The sequence below is a fragment of the Mytilus californianus genome, unplaced genomic scaffold (genome assembly GCF_021869535.1).
Source record: "Mytilus californianus isolate M0D057914Y unplaced genomic scaffold, xbMytCali1.0.p SCAF_4, whole genome shotgun sequence".
Taxonomy (NCBI): domain Eukaryota; kingdom Metazoa; phylum Mollusca; class Bivalvia; order Mytilida; family Mytilidae; genus Mytilus; species Mytilus californianus.
In genome coordinates, this window is record NW_026262690.1 from 90,082,876 (window position 1) to 90,100,573 (window position 17,698).

A 17,698-nucleotide genomic window follows, 5' to 3' on the forward strand; every position below is an offset into this window, starting at 1 on the left:
TTTTATCTATTCTTGCTCACTAAATACTTTTAAGTGCTGAATCATTAAAACTAACGTGTGTTTCTATGTTACCTCTTTACCAGGTACGCTGGAGACCACAATTTCGGAAAGCCAAAATATAATACATTGCGAGAGCAAAAATAACAAAAGGGCCAAAATAGAATAGCTGGAACCATTCAATATCAAGGTATGGGGTATCCATCCATAATCAGTACATGCACAGCAAAAAACACAAAAAGCAAAGGAACAGAGCTTTTATTGCTGTTCTTCATCTCATAGTCAAAGTGATGCCTTCACGGACGATTAAGAAAGCTTGTTATCTGTATGAAGCATATTAATGTCTTGTTCTTATCAATAATGTTTGAAATTTTAAAATAACAATGTCAGTTCATTAAGTTATTGAAAGGTTTTTGTCTTATATATTTTGGTTAATATATTAAAATTTGCCATTTAACAATAAAATAGACCTTACGGTATTCATACGGTTTTCCTGTTTGAATAGTTTTACACTAGTCATTTTTGGGTTGCTGTTCGGTGTGAGCCAAGGCTCCGTGTTGAAGACCTTACTTTGACCTATAATGGTTTACTTTTACAAATTGTGACTTGGATGGAGAGTTGTCTCATTGTCACTCATACCACATCTTCTTATATCTATCTTTTGTAAAAGATAAAACAAATGTTGTCTATAGCACCTACAGATTGATAATATTTAGTACTCCATATCTGGGTTCCGTTGTATGTTGCTGCATGAAAACCGAAATTTCAAATTAGAACAATGAAATTATCTAAAGAATATATAATCCGTAAAGTTTAGTTGTCAAACGACGATGACTTCCAATTTTTACAAGTAAGTCATGATATGAAGCAAATTGATTGATTGATGGTTGCTTAACGTCAAGTGAAAAATATTTCATGTATGTTCAGGACTGCCACTGGAAAATGAGAGTTAATTGGCAGTCGTTGGTTCATGTCTGTCATATTTGTTTTTCGGAAATTGTTTTGTCATAAATTATACCATTAGTTTTCTCAATTTAATTGTTTCACATTTTTCATATCGGGGCCTTTTATTAGCAACAATCCGGGTAAAATTATCAATCCTTTGAATAAACTTATTCTAAAATTTACCAATTCAACACTGTTATTAGATCTTTGAATATTGTTTTTATTTGAATAAATATTGATTTTGTTATCAGTAGATTAAAACCATACTAAATATTATTGTTATACAGATTACACTTTCACGGTACTACAATCTGTCGATACCTATATTTTTTAAATCGCACAAGGTCATGTTTTTTCTGTCTTAACATTAAATCCATTGGATGCTAGATGTGTACTGATTGATATTTTAGTCGTTGATACATGATTTTTTTTCGTATAAGATGTTATTCGCTTTCATAAATTGCGAGTTTGTGTCTTTTTTTGTTGTTGTTGTTATTCGGGATGTATAAATACCCTGCCACGTCCGGTCTACGTTTTTGTTAATTATTTTTCTGCTTTGTATCGATCTGGTGAGATATGGCCTTTTTATCTGTTATTTACTTTCTTTTTGTGTTGTGTTGTAACACCAATGTACTAGGCTGAGGGCAGGGTTTTGAGCTAGCAAAAATGTTTAACCTCGTCGCATTCTTTATGTGCCTGTCCCAAGTCATGAGCCTGTAGTTTAGTGGTTGTCCTTCGTTCATGTCTGTCATATTTGTTTTTCGTAAGTTGATATTTTTTTTATAAATTAGGCCGTTAGCTTCCTCATTTGAATTGTTTCAAATTTTTCATGTCGGGGCCTTTTATAGCCGACTATACGGTATTGGTTTTTCTCATTGTTGAAGGTCGCACAGTTGCCTATAATTGCTTACATCCACTTCATTTGAACTTTGGTAGAACGTTGTCTCATTGACAATCATACCACATCTCATTATTTTTATATCTATTTTTGGTTATGTTAGGGTGGTCTCCTTGCAACTGATGGTCCCATTTGACCGAGACCATGGCTAGTATATCAAGGTAAACATATATCTTTTTTGTGTGCGCGTTGTACCGACATTTGTTTTTATTTATTTATTATTCTTTATAAAACAATGAGCATCGTCCCAAACACATATCGTGTAAATGTTTTAGGTGGCAAAACTTGTTCGGGGTCCAATCGAAATAGTTTGGTTCGTGTACCTGTCCCATGTAGAGAATCTCTCTCTCTCGTAGATAACATTTTAGGTTTTTGTCCATTTATAGAATTCAGTTTGAGTTTGCAGTTAATGGTCTTCTCAGTTGTACTAATTTGCATGTCTAGATTCTATTAAAATTTTCCAGGATTGACTAAATAGATTAAGAAAAGGGAATGCACGGTGTTCGAAAATAAACCAGCAACTCAACGAAATAAAATACGTGGTTTCCAAAATTATGGTTCGAGCGTACTTGATGAAAATAATTACAGAAACACCAGTTGCAATTCGACAGAATGACTTTCTTAACATAACTCACATTATTTATTTAATTTAAGGAATAAATAATTCATATTTTGTCAGCAGTTATATCGTTTTTTGCATAAGGATCAATATAGATGAGTAGTGACACTTAAGTTACCAGCAATTGAATTTTCGTCTTAGATGTTTAGGTAACAAATGTTAAGAGAATCATAATGACCTACACAAGTTATCGAAAAGTGATTGAATATTTACAGGTTTTTCCATACACAAGAAATCTACATATATTACGGGAAGAAATTTCTCTGAATCACAGGTCGAAAATATATAGAACATCTGTGACATTTCGGCCACATCGGTATCATAATTCATTTGGTAATCTTATCTTTTTCTTGTTAGAGCGTCATTGGTTAGTCTTATAACATACAGTATGGGTTTAGCGTACTGTTAAAGCCAGAACGGTTACCTATTGTTTTTTTTTAATCATAATTTGGTCTCTGGTAGATAGTTGTCTTATTGGAAGTCAGACCACAACTCTTTACTTCTATACTGATGTAGACGAAACATGCATCGGCCTATACGACAAAAACGTTCATCAATGTAGTCTGAATGAAAATTGGAACAATATTAGAAACGATAATTGCTAAAGTTACATAACATGGAACACTCAAGTTAAAACCAAAATTAAGACTTTACTAATACCGACAAATTACACCAAAAAAAATAGTACAACAAAAATACTCGTAAGTCATGACTATTTCAGTATAACTAACGATCAATGTATCTACATTACTTACTCACAACCCTAAGTGGAGAATGTACCAACCATTTCACACTTAATGAACTGAGTGATCGTAGCCGAAAAGTCACGAAAAAAGACAGAGAAAATCGTTTAGTTGTATTTTTATATCAGTAAGAACGTTTGATCATTTTAAGAAAAATAAAGAAATGTCACTATTAAATATCGAAAAAAATCTGCCAAATCTGTATCCATCTTTTCAAAAGGTCATTATTTGTCCTGTAAATAGAAAAAAGCTTTTGTCAAAATGTATTTCTCAAATTGTATTTCTTACAACTGAAAACAATTACAAGTTAGTTGACCGTTATGGAATTTCTATTTCACCGACGATGACGGATATTTTTTAATTGTCGTAACCACTGTCCCATCCTCTTTTCCTCAAATGTGACCTACCGAATTAGACTCTTTACCGTGTTGCTCAGTCTTTAGTTTTTCTTTGTTGGGTTTTATATACTGTTGTTGGTCTTCTCCCCGATTTCGTTTTTTCTATGGTATTGTCTTTTTGTTTTTAGATTTATGAGTTTAAACATCCCATTGGTATCTGTTGCCTCTCTTTAATTTCACTTTGATTATAGTTGAAATTTAAGTTGAAAGTTATAATTCCCCATAGCTCACTTCACATCTTTTTTCAATACTTATTCTAAAACAAGTTCTATATTGCATCTGTATGTCTAATTGAAAATTCCTATTTGTTAAATATTTCTACATTGGGTGGGGATTTAATGGTAAATTGAATTTTACTAAACAACATTTTAACATGTAGACATCTCATATATTAACAAATCAAATGATAAACGAAATTTAGTTTTTCTGAGCAACTAAATACTCACATGCAAATCACAAAGAAAAGCAAACCACAGTATCAAAAGTACCTGTTAGCTTTATCTATAGTAAATCAACACAGGGCACGCCCATCATGGAAATTAATACATTGAATACTACAAAAGGTTCATTCTGTATGGACTAAATACATTACGTAACATATTTGTTTTATCTAATTCCCAGAATTATCTAATGGCAACCTTTAGTTGTGATTTCGATTACACTTCGTGTATTCAAAATGTGTAATGAAGGATTTCAGCTAATTGTTTTCATGCGGCTAACTAATTTTGTAATATAAAATAATATGGCAAATCTGTTTTGGGATGGACAACTCTGTCCAAAAATAAAAGGAAAAAGGGGTTCACATTATATCACCATATCACTTCTTTTAATTCATTGACGATTTTTAAAAACTTGTTATTCAGCATTTTCCTGCGAACTTTAGTTTAGGCGTCCTCTTATATGATTCTAAATATACACATTATCAAGATTGCTGAGCTTTCCATTTAAACATCAGGTAAAACATACCAAATCAGTCATGTTACATGACCGGGAAAAAACATTCCATCCATTATCCAAAGGTAAATATACGAAGTCGACTAATGTTATGAGACAGATGTTGACACAAAATAGAAGAACAATTGAAACTACGGTGTTTGAAGTACCTCGGCTACGAACTGTTTTGGTTCGATATTTGTCAACATATTTTTTTTCCGAAGTTTTTCTAAAAACTGTTTTAAACAATGCTGTATTATTTGTTCCTATTGGAACACATTTTCTATACTCTTCTGTTCAGAACAATTACTGTAATATTTCTTCCTGTGGAAATAATATTCCAAAGTATTTCTTTCATTTAGAAGTAATATTATAAAGGAACTACTTAGTATCTAACACGAGCCAACTTAATCCAGAGAAAAAGTGGGATTTCTCTTAATTTATTTGGTTATTGTATGAAATTGTAAAAATAAATACACACATTACTATTTTCGATCCTTAGATGTCATAATTATCTATAAAAATTCTAGGCTAATGGAGAAATAAGTAAAAATGCACGAAAAAAATAAAGAATAGAGTGAAGTGAACCTTACCTTGAATTTGTTTAATTTCTCATTAAAATGTACGCATTGAACGGAAAGAATCGTGCTGAAAGAATGACATAGACATTGAGATTGCCAAATTGGTCACTTTTGCACCTAAATATTTGTATTTCTATGCATGGAACAAAAGAATTGGGGTATGTCAAAACAATGACCGACAACAGAATGGCCAAAGCAAAAAAAGAAAACAAGGAAAGGACAATCAACCACCTGCAGAACGATACTGATAAAAAAAGAGGCGGACGATACCAAAGAGACATTAAAAATGACGTCACAGTTAACTGACAACACCTTAGCAAAATCGAAAAAATGACGAAAAAAACAAACAGTCAACAGAATACTTCATAGAAAACTAAAGACTGAGCATCACGAAATACACCAAAACTGGGATGATCCCAGGTGCTCTGGAAGATGAATAGATTGCATTCCATCAAAATACCAGGGTTGATCTTATATATTTGGAAAGATACAGCAGTTCCAGTTACACTTTAATTTCAGGTAGAACAGTTGATTACAATTATAGCTCTTACGTATGTTAGAAAAATGACGTACAATACGCTATCAATTAGAGCATCCATCATTATAACAATCTCGTCTGAGTTTTTTTTTTAAAGAATTTGTTCGGTTTCTGACGTTGTTTTTTTTAATATCTAGTTGTGCATAGCATACCATCCTTAACTGTTGTTTGCTTGAAATAAAATGTTCCTGAAGCTCAGTCCTCAGTTTTTAATGTAGTATTGTGTAGAACGATGTTTGTATTTTAATCGTATACCTTTTGAATTAATATCGAAACTGCTGGGATTTGATTTTCTATCGTAAACCAAGATTATTACATTATTTCGTTGAATCGAATGGTTTTTTTTTCTTCGAAAATATTGGTAAGAATAGGTATTTGGTAAACGTCTGTTTACTGTAAGAAGTTTTACCATATTGTTTGGATTTAATAACAATCAAAGACATTAGCTAAACAAAGGCCCTTTTATATCATATTTGTACAATTTGCAATGCACTAGTGGCACTTGTCACATCCTTTGCAGCGATGTTTATCAAAATAGAAATTTATTTAAAAAAAAATAGTGACAAATGTATTAGAAGCATTGCTGTTTTCACTAGTGAACGGCAGTAGTATATTTGAATAATGGTACTAACATCTCCCTTTTTCGTCATTACCTTTGACCTTTTTAGTGCCCTTTGCCTGTTCGATATATGGAAAAAGACAAGTAATTTTAACAGTAAAATCAAAGTTAAATCAACATATATTGGTAAAAACGTTAGCTAATAAAATGTTATACACCAATTTCAGGCAGAATTGCTCCTACATGAAACCAAATCAGGAATATTTAGTCCGCAAACAGTCTTCAGTCTAAAATGTTTTTTATAAGAACCGATTCTGCTGTATATGGATTGTTATTTTTCCTATGAATGATCCACCTAAGACCCATTGCCTAGGTATTGATATCTTTTAAATGATTTTTAATTGGAATTTGTTATTTATAATAAGAATATCAAAACTAAGGTTGCAACTGCATCAAGGAACATTGGCTTTCGTCTATTTACTGGGTTTGTACTAACATGAGTAACACGACGGATGCAACATGGAGTGCAGGATCTGCCTACCCTTCCAGAGCACCTGCGATCACCCCTAGTTTTTGATGGGCTTCAAGTTGCTAAGTCTTTAATTTTTCTGTATTGTGTTTTGTGTACAATTGTTTGTCTTGTTTGTCTTTTTCTTTTTAGCCATGGCGTTGTCAATTCATTTTTGACTTATGAGTTTGAATGTCCCTTTGATTATTACTTTTACTGTTTAGTCTATTTTTGGTAATATCCATTTGACGTGGCTAGGTACTTATACATCCTGTCATTGTGTTATTGTGCTATGGTTAATTTTTGTATTCTTGTCTTTCGTTTTTGCTAATGTGCTTTTTCTATTTGCCTTTTTGTTTTTCTTTGTTTACATATTTGTTTGTTGTAATAGTGAGTAAGATGATAACACAATGTTTACTACTGTACCTCTATTTTTGACATTTTTACCTATTATGTCTGTTTGTTTTGTTCACACATCGTTGTCAATATAGTGGAATTTTATGCTGCTGTCATACAAGTGAGAGGTTTAGCTAGCTATAAAATCAGGTTTAATTCACCATTTTCTACATAAGAAAATGTCTGTACCAAGTCAGGAATATGACAGTTGTTATCTATTCGTTTGATGTGTTTGAGCATTTGATTTTTTCATTAGATTAGGGACTTTCCGTTTTGAATTTTCCTCGGAGTTCGGTATTTTTGTTATTTTACTTTTTAGTATCTTTCGCTTCTCTTTTTTAATCTTTGATTATTTTATTATATTTAGTCATTTACAAAGACATCAAATAAGGGATTAAAACTACAGAAGCCTGATCAAAACCAGATTGCTACGAATTACTTGCTGACGATTGAAGTATTTTAAATTGTTTAGGGCTTCTTTCTCCGTATTAAAGATGTCTGATGTAATCGTTTTAAGTGCAGCCAGTGCATTGTAGAATGAATCTAGAACAGTTACTTGTTACCAACATTATATCCTTTTCAATAAGAAATATGAAAATCCCGAATATTCTGCTTTTTCAAAGAAGAGAACAAACTAGATAAATGTTGCATAGTGGTTTCAAGGACACAATCCTAAAACAGAGAAATGGCCAATGACACAATCTCTAAATATGAAAGATTATTCACCAAATTGGAAAAACACAAAATAACAAAAAATTAAAGACGGACGTTCTTTCATCTTTGTGTGATTTCTTTTCAATCCATGACAAAGACTATATCATGATGTAATGCTCATATTCATATGAGGTAGTTTTGAATTTAATCTTTGATTCTGAACTTCATAGATCAAACAAAATTCTATATTGAACGCGTGACGGTTTCGTCGTTAAACATACAAAAACTGACTTTATATGGACATGAGTATTTTAAAATTGTACAAGGGACTACAGAAAATTTTAGAAAGCATTGTTTAGATTATTTTAGAATAACCGATACTGACGGAAACTATTTGTTGCGCCGAAAAAAGAGTACAAAATGTATACATTATAATTTCATCTTTTTTGTATTCATTCTTTATCAGTATCGTTGATCAAATATTCAGACACATTTATTAGTATTTATTTTCGTCCTTGTCTTATTGAGTAAATGTATGGAACAGTGATTTTCGTTACACTTAACAATGAAAAAGTTTAAGAAATCGCAAAAGATTGGGTTTACAAAAAATCTTATATTTAAGAAAATGCAACATGTTTGTAAATTGCTGAAAACCATCATTTAGATCCTTTTGCCATTATTTATATATATTTTTATATAAAAAAATACTTGGAAGATAACCAAGAACACTCTAAATAAATTAGCCAGTAAATGCATTATGTTTTGAGAATTAATAGAACAGAAAGGGTATGGGGTATCCATCCATAACACAAGATCAGTACATGCACAGCAAAAAACACAAAAAGCAAAGGAACAGCGCTTGTATTGCTGTTCTTCATCTTAAAGTAAAAATGATGCCTTCATCACGGACCATTAAGTAAACTTGTTATCTGTATGAAACATATCAATGCTTTGTTTTAATCAATAATATTTGAAATTTCAAAATAACAATGTCATTGCATTAAGTTATTGAAAGGTTTTTGTCTTATATATTATGGTTTATATATTAAAATTTGCCATTTAACTATAAAATAGACATTACGGTATTCATACAGTTTTCCTGTTTGAATGGTTTTACACAAGTCATTTTTTTTGGGCCCTTTATAGCTTGCTGTTCGGTGTGAGCCAAGGCTCAGTGTTGAAGACCGTACTTTGACCTATAAAGGTTTACTTTTACAAATTGTGACTTGGATGGAGAGTTGTCTCTTTGGTACTCATACCACATCTTTTTATATCTATCTTTTGTAAAAGATAAAACAAATGTTGTCTATAGCACCTTCAGCTTGGTAATATGTACTCCATATCTGGGTTCCGTTGTATGTTGCTGCATCAAAACCGAAATTTCAAATTAGAACAATGAAATTATCTAAAGATATATAATCCGTATAGTTAAGTAGTCAAACGACGATGAATTTCAATTTTTACATGTAAGTCATGATATGAAGCAAATTGATTGGTTGATGGTTGCTTAACGTCAAGTAACAAATATTTCATGTATGTTCAGGACTGCCACTGGAAAATGAGAGTTAATTGGTAGTCGTTGGTTCATGTCTGTCATATTTGTTTTTCGTAAATTGTTTTGTTATAAATAAGACCATTAGTTTTCTCAATTTAATTGTTTCACATTTTTCATATCGGGGCCTTTTATTAGCGACTATCCGGGTAAAATTATCAATCCTTTGAAAAAACTTATTCTAAAATTTACCAATTCAACACTGTAATTAGATCTTTGAATATTGTTTTTTTTTTAATAAATATTGATGTTATCAGTAGATTAAAACTTTACTAAATATTATTATTATACAGATTACACTTACGGTACTACAATCTGTCGATACCTATATTTTTGAATCGCACAAGGTCATGTTTTTTTCTGACTGTTAATGACGTCTTTACACTAAATCCATTGGATGCTGGATGTGTACTGATTGATATTTTAGTCGTAGAGACATGATTTTTGTTCATGTCTGTCATATTTGTTTTTCGTAAATTGATTTTTTTTTATATTTAGGCCGTTAGTTTTCTCAATTGAATTATTTCATATTTTTCATGTCGGGGCCTTTTATAGCCGACTATACGGTATTGGTTTTTCTCGTTGTTGAAGGTCTCACGATTGCCTGTAACTGCTTACATCCACTTCATTTGAACTTTGGTGAATCGTTGTCTCATTGACAATCATACCACATCGCCTTATTTTTATATCTATTTTTGGTTATGTTAGGGTGGTCTCCTTGCAACTGATGGTCCCATTTGACCAAGACCATGGCTTTTTTTGTGTGCGCGTTGTACCGAAATTTGTTTTTATTGGTTTATTATTTTTTATAAAACAATGAGCATCGTCCCAAACACATATTGTGTAACTGTTTTTAGGTGCATGGTAAAACTAGATCGGAATCCAATCGAAAAAGTTTGGTTCTCGTACCTGTCCCATGTAGAGAATCTCTTTCTGGTAGATAACATTGTAGGTGTTTGTCCATTTATGTAATTCAGTTTGAGTTTGCAGTTAATGGTCTTCTCAGTTGTACCAATTCGCATGTCTAGATTCTATTAAGATTTTCCAGGATTGACTATATATATATATATATTTATATATAAGTCTAAATTGAAAACAACGTTCAAACCTATGATTGCGTTGGATATATTAATAAAAGGGGATGCACGGTGTTCGAAAATGAACCAGCAACTCAACAAAATAAAATACGTGGTTTCCAAAGTTATGGTTCGAGCGTACTTGATGAAAATAATTACAGAAGCATCAGTTGTAATTCTACAGAATGACCTTCTAAACATAACCCACGTTATTAATTTAATTTAAGGATTAAAGTATTCATTTTTTGGCAGCTGTTATATCGGTTCTTGCATAAGGATCAATATAGATAAGTAGTGACACTTAAAGTCAGAAGAAACGAGTTTCTTGAAATTTTAATGTTATCGAAATTATTGAAATAAAGCATGCATATATACTAAACTAAGTATTGCATGCACGTTTTTTTATATTTATTACACATCTATAACGTATTATCGACAAATAATATTTCATTCAGTAGTTGTTGATCGCAAGCTAATTAACTTTTGAGTGTGTTGCCGAAGTTTACCGGATTGTGACATTGATAAACAATAAAAACAGAGCACGTGGAAAGCATGACAAATAAGTGAATTGAAAGAGCTATGATATTTGTTTTTATATTTTTTCTTGAGTTCCCATTCGTTAATTAAACTATTGCTTGACAGTTGTCAAATGATTTGTTGTATTAAATTTGTTCTTTAAGAATCTGTTACTTCTATTTACCTTCAAGATCACGTGTGTTAACATTCTTTTATCACGGTTTTCCCATCGCACTTGCCCTGTGCGGTGGACGAAGTTATAACGAGAGGTCACGTAGTTAAAGTCACTGCATACGGGAAAATATGGGCGAATTAGTGTCTGGGAAGTCAATAATTCAATATTGGTACATTTATGAAGATTTTGATAATATAAAGGATTTTCTTTGAAAAAAAATTCATGTTCACTTCTTTTAGAGTAAAACTTAGCCATCCAAGTATATAAAACATGTTCAATTTTTTTTAATTTTGAAGCTTTCATATGACTTTAAGTAACGAGCAATTGATTTTTCGTCTAAGATGTTTAGGTAGCAAATGTTAAGAGAGTCATAATGACCTACACAAGTTATCGAAAAGTATATGAATATTTACATGTATTTTCCATACACAAGATATCTACATATATTACAGGAAGAAATATCTCTGAATCACAGGTCAAAAATATATCGAACATCTGTGACATTTCGGCCACATCGGTATCATAATTCATTTGGTAATCTTATTTTTTTATCAGAGCGTCAATGGTGAGTCTTATAATATACAGTATGGGTTTAGCTCACTGTTAAAGCCAGAACGGTTACCTATTGGTTTTTTTATCATAATGTGGTCTCTGGTAGATAATTGTCTTATTGACAGTCAGACCACAACCCTTTACTTCTATACTAATGTAGACGAAACATAGGCCTATACGACAAAAATGTTCACTAGTGTAGTCTGAATGAAAATTGGAACAATATTAGAAACAAAAATTGCTAAAGTTACATAACATGGAACACTCATGTTAAAACTAAAATTAAGACTTTGCTAATAGCGACAAATTACACAATAAAATCATACAAGTCATGACTATTTTAGTAAAACTAACTAGCTAACTCACAACCCTAGGTGGAGGATGTATCAACCATTTCACGCTCAATGAAATGAGTGATAGTACCCGAAAAGTCACGAAAAAAAACTCCAGAGAAAATCGTTTAGTTGTATTTTTATATCAGTAAGAACGTCTGAACATTTTAAGAAAGATACAGAAATGTCGCTATTAAATATCGAAAAAAATCTGCCAAATCTGTGTCCATCTTTTCAAAGGGTCATTATTTGCCCTGTAAATAGAAAAAAGCTTTTGTCAAAATGTATTTCTCAAATTGTATTTCTTATAGCTGAAAACAATTACAAGTTGGTTGACCGTTATGGAATTTCTATTTCACAGACCACGACGGATATTTTTCAATTGTCGTAACCACTGTCCCATCCTTTTTTCCTCAAATGTGATCTACAGAATTACTTATTACCGTGTTGCTCAGTCTTTAGTTTTTCTTTGTTGGGTTTTGTGAACTGTTGTTGGTCTTCTCCCCGATTTCGTTTTTCCATGGTATTGTCATTTTGGTTTTAGATTTATGAGTTTAAATATCCCTTTGGTATCTTTCGCCTCTGTTTTATTTCACTTTGATTATAGTTGAAACTTAAGTTAAAAGTTACAAGTCCCTTTAGCTTACTATACATCTTTTTTCAATACTTATTCTAAAACAAGTTCTATATTGCATCTGTATGTCTAGTTAAAAATTCCTATTCGTTAAATATTTCTACATTGGATGGGGGTTTAATGGTAAAAATAAGATGGTTTTTTTTTAATTTAGAATCAAACAGACAAGTTACTATAAAATATCACAAAATAATAATAATCATTTAGCTGAAACGATTGATTGATAAACTTAATTATAAAGATTCATTAAAGTAGAACAGTTCATTTCGAGCGAAATTGTTAAATTTCATGTTACAGTTTAACGTAGAAAAAAAAATGATATGGAAAACTAGTGTGTGCAACCTTTTCCTCCTCTGTTTGAATAAATGTAGCAACATTCCAGCAGCGCCTGCATACGGAGTATATATCTCCCAATTGATACGATATTCCCGGGCTTGTATTTCCTATCATGATTTCCTTGATAGAGGATTGCTGCTCACAAGGAAGCTATTAAACCAAGAGTTCCAAATGGTGAAGTTGAAATCGTCCCTTCGTAAATTTTACGGACGCCATCACGAGTTGGTCGACCGTTATGGAATAACCGTTTCACAGATGATATCGGATATGTTCCTTATGTCGTAACTACAATACCCTTCCCTTTTCACGAATGTGACAATACAGAATTAGATTATTTACCGGATTTGTAATAACATAAGCAACACGACGGGTGCCACATGTAGAGCAGGATCTGCTTACCCTTCCGGAGCACCTGAGATCACCCCCAGTTTTTGGTGGGGTTCGTGTTGCTTAGTCTTTAGTTTTCTATGGTGTGTCATCTGTACTATTATTTGTCTGTTTGTCTTTTTATTTTTGGCCATGGCGTTGTCAGTTTGTTTTCGATCGATGAGTTTGACTGTCCCTCTGGTATCTTTCGTCCCTCTCTCTGATATCGACAATTAAAGATAGAGTGATGTACAACTTATAGCTTCTTTATTTACAATTCAATCAATATATTTACTGATAGACAGAAAATTTATTTCCTTAACATATATTCATATGCACTATTGTCACCATTCCTGACATTACTATCTATACAAAAACAAAGTCACTTTAAAAATTATGTATTTTTTTAAATTTCAAAGTTTCATATTTTTCTTTGTTCAAAGTATTGTATATCACCAAGAACGTGGTAACGTAACTTTTTTTTAAAAAAGATTTTATATGAATCTATCGCAGAATCTAAATGGTCAGTTTTATTTCAAAACTTTTATGAAAGTATTAAATTTAAAAAAAAATCTTATATTAGAAGTTGATGTATGAAGAAATAATTATGACACTAAAGTTACAGCTCCCTCAGGCAAAACCCTAGATGAAGTTGGCTTTTACTAGTCTGTCTTTTTTAATCACATAACTCCTAAAGTTTCTGCGTATTTATACATCCTTGGTTTTCAATGTTTAGCTTTGTGCATTCCCGATGAAGGTAAATAAAAAAGCGCTTCGGATAGTGCTTTTTTTTATCTATATGAACTTTAGCCTAATGAAGTTAATCTGCAAATTATCGATAGCAATTTCATACTTTCTTCTGCGGGATTTAACATATGCTTCTTTAATATCGTCATCTCCGTCTAGTGCAAGGTTTAATAATAAATGATAAAAAAAATTCGCAGAAACGAGCACTGATTTTTTTTGCATCAGAGCATTGTAATATCATTTAATCATGGGATACATCCATTTCAAATTTAAACTCTTACAACATAAATACACATCTACAAACGATGTAAAAAGAAATTTTTATCTCTAAGACATATACTCATTTTCCCAAATTTGAGTCAAGCTAGTATCCTTACAAAATTTCTCGATTTATTTTAATATTTACAAAGATGCAGTTTTACAAATAGTTATCATGATAAGCCCAATAGAAAAAAAAAAACGCGTACATAATTAGAAAACTAAGCTCGATCAATTTCAATTAAATCAGTTTTATGTATTTCATATTGTTTACCAATAATAATTCGATCATATTTCTTTGCATATGCATTTACAGCCAGAAATTTTATAATACCTTCGTTGCAAATATTTTTGAATGAAATACTTTTGTATTTTTGCATGATTTTTAACGTATATTTGATCAATGCTTACCTTATTTTGACTCGCAGAAGCCATTACTGCTTCTTGAATAATACTCCGGTTTGTTTCAGGATGCCCTGAAATGCGATAAATTAAAATATTTCAACACATTTAAATATTGAATTCATAACAAATTGAGATTTATCCATTTTTAAATCATCTGTAGAAACATCGTTAAATAGCATAAGGATATGTGTGGTGAGTTGAATTCATTAAAATCATATAGCACTTACCATATAGTCCATCGACATCTTTGTCTGATTTTCCAGATTTGCCCCCTTTGTCTGATGACGAATCACCTTTTCCACGTCCTGACATATCTGATTAGTCTCTTGCAAAAATAATTATGATCTAATTTTGAAAAAAATAGAAAAAATAACGTTTGAAAAGGTCAAATGAATAATCAAGCTAGAAGCTTCGCATGCTCGTCCTTAATTAAATAGCTATTCAAGTTTAATGAATCGTAATGTTTTGGTGCAAATAAATCTTATTTTATTAATGTTTTGAATGTCATCAATGAATTGTTCTAAATTGAATTTTACTAAACAACATTTTAACATGCAAACATCTCATAAATTAACAAAGCAAATAGTAAACGAAATTTAGTTTTTCTGGGCAACTAAATACTCACATGCAAATCACAAAGAAAAGCAAACCGCAGTATCAAAAGTACCTGTTAGCTTTATATATATAGTAAATAAACACAGGGCACGCCCATCATGGAAATTAATACATTGAATACTACAAAAGGTTCATTCTGTATGGACTAAATACATTACGTAACATATTTGTTTTAACTAATTCCCAGAATTATCTAATGGCAACATTTAGTTGTGATTTCAATAACACTTCGTGTATTCAAAATGTGTAATGAAGGATTTTCAGCTAATTGTTTTCATGCGGCTAACTAATTTTGTAATATAAAATAATATGGCAAATCTGTTCAAATATAAAAGGAAAAAGGGGTTCACTTTATATCACCATATCACTTCTTTTAATTCATTGACGATAAAAAAAAATTGTTATTCAGAATTTTCCTACGAACTTTAGTTTAGGCGTCCTCTTATATGATTCTAAATATACAAATTCTCAAGATTGCTGAGCTTTCCACTTAAACATCAGGTAAAACATACCAAATCAGTCATGTTACATGACCGGGAAAAAACATTCCATCCAAAATCCAAAGGTAAATATACGAAGGAGACTAATGTTATGAGACAGATGTTGACACAAAATAGAAGACCAATTGAAACCACGGTGTTTGAAGTACCTCGGCTACGAACTGTTTTTGGTTGGATATTTGTCAACATATTTTTTTCCGAAGTTTCTCTACAAACTGTTTTAAACAATGCTGTATTATTTGTTCCTATTGGAACACATTTTCTATACTCTTTATTCAGTTCAGAACAATTACTGTAATATTTCTTCCAGTGGAAATAACATTTTATAATATTTCTTTCATTTTGGAAGTTATATTATAAAGGAGCTACTATTCTCTGACAGAGTATATAATACGAGCCAACTTAATCAAGAGCAAAGATGGGATTTCTCTTTATTTATTTGGTTATTGTATGAAATTGTAAAAATTAATACACACATTACTATTTTCGAACCTTAGATGTCATAATTATCTATAAATATTCTAGGCTAATGGAGAAATAAGTAAAAATGCACGGCAAATGAAGAATAGAGTGAAGTAAACCTTACCTCGAATTTGATTAATTTCTCATTACAATGTGCACATTGAACGGAAATAATCGTGCTGAAAGAATGACATAGACATTGAGATTGCCAAATTGGTCACTTTTTGCACCTAAATATTATGCATGGGACGAAATAATTGGGGTATGTCAAAACAATTACCGACAACACAATGGCCGAAACAAGAGAGGAAAACAAGGAAAGGACAATCAACCAACAGCAGAACGATGCACATGAAAAATAGGCGGAAGATACCAAAGAGACATTAAAAAATGACATCACAGTTAACTGAAAACACCATCGCAAAATCGACGAAAAAAAAAACATTCAACAGAATGCTTCATAGAAAACTAAAGACTGAGCATCACGAAATGCACCAAAAGTGATGATCCCAGGTGCTCTGGAAGAATAGATAAATTGCATTCCACCAAAACACCAGGGTTGATCTTATATATTTGGAAAGATACAGCAGTTCCAGTTATACTTTAATTTCAGGTAGCACAGTTGATGACAATTATAGCTCTAACGTATGTTAGAAATATGACGTACAATACGCTATCAATTAAAGCATCCATCATTATAATAATCTCATCTGAGTTTTTTTCTTAAATAATTTGTGCCGTTTCTGACGTTTTTTATATATCTAGTTATGCATAGCATACCATCCTTCACTGTTGTCTGTTTGAAAGAAAAATGTTCCTGAAGCTCAGTCCTTAGTTTTCCATATTTTGAAGAATGATGTATGTATTTTCATCGTATACCTTTTGGATTTTAGGTTTTTCTTCGAATTTCCTATTTTCTTATTCTCTCTTTGGTATCATCCGCCTCTTTTGTTATGTTATCTTTATCATTTCTTGAGCGTAAACATAACAATGATCCTTATCATACCTACACTTCATAATTAATGCTTCAATTCATTAATATTTATCATGCTGAAAAGTTATCCATCGCCATAATGTTTAACAATAATAAGCGTTTCTAACCATACCATTTAGTGGTATAGAGACAACAATTTTATTTTTCCAGGAATAAAATTTAACTGGTATTCCTTCACGAAAATTAAGGTCGAATCACATGTTAAATCACCTATAAACAACAGTATTTATAATCAAAATACTTTACTATTTACTATTAACTATAATTGAACATTATAATATTTATTTTCTTTTCCAGCAAAGAATTAATATGGTATTTCTTACTGAACTCAAAGAAATGAGGGGAAACATTTCAATTCATATAAAAAAAGAGTTAGTATCGCACCTGCTGGGGGTCAATTTTCTATTGT

General features: G+C 31.4%; 1 long non-coding RNA gene across 1 annotated transcript; it reads right to left on the reverse strand.

Annotated features, from left to right (window-relative positions):
* Nucleotides 1–12,096: 12,096 nt before the first annotated feature.
* LOC127698831 (uncharacterized) lies at nt 12,097–15,385 on the reverse strand. Its single transcript, XR_007980959.1, has 4 exons — nt 15,344–15,385; nt 14,946–15,063; nt 14,725–14,789; nt 12,097–12,226 (listed from the first exon to the last, which is right to left on the reverse strand). It is a non-coding gene; the product is annotated as an uncharacterized LOC127698831 (long non-coding RNA).
* Between the last annotated feature and the right edge of the window lie 2,313 nt (nt 15,386–17,698).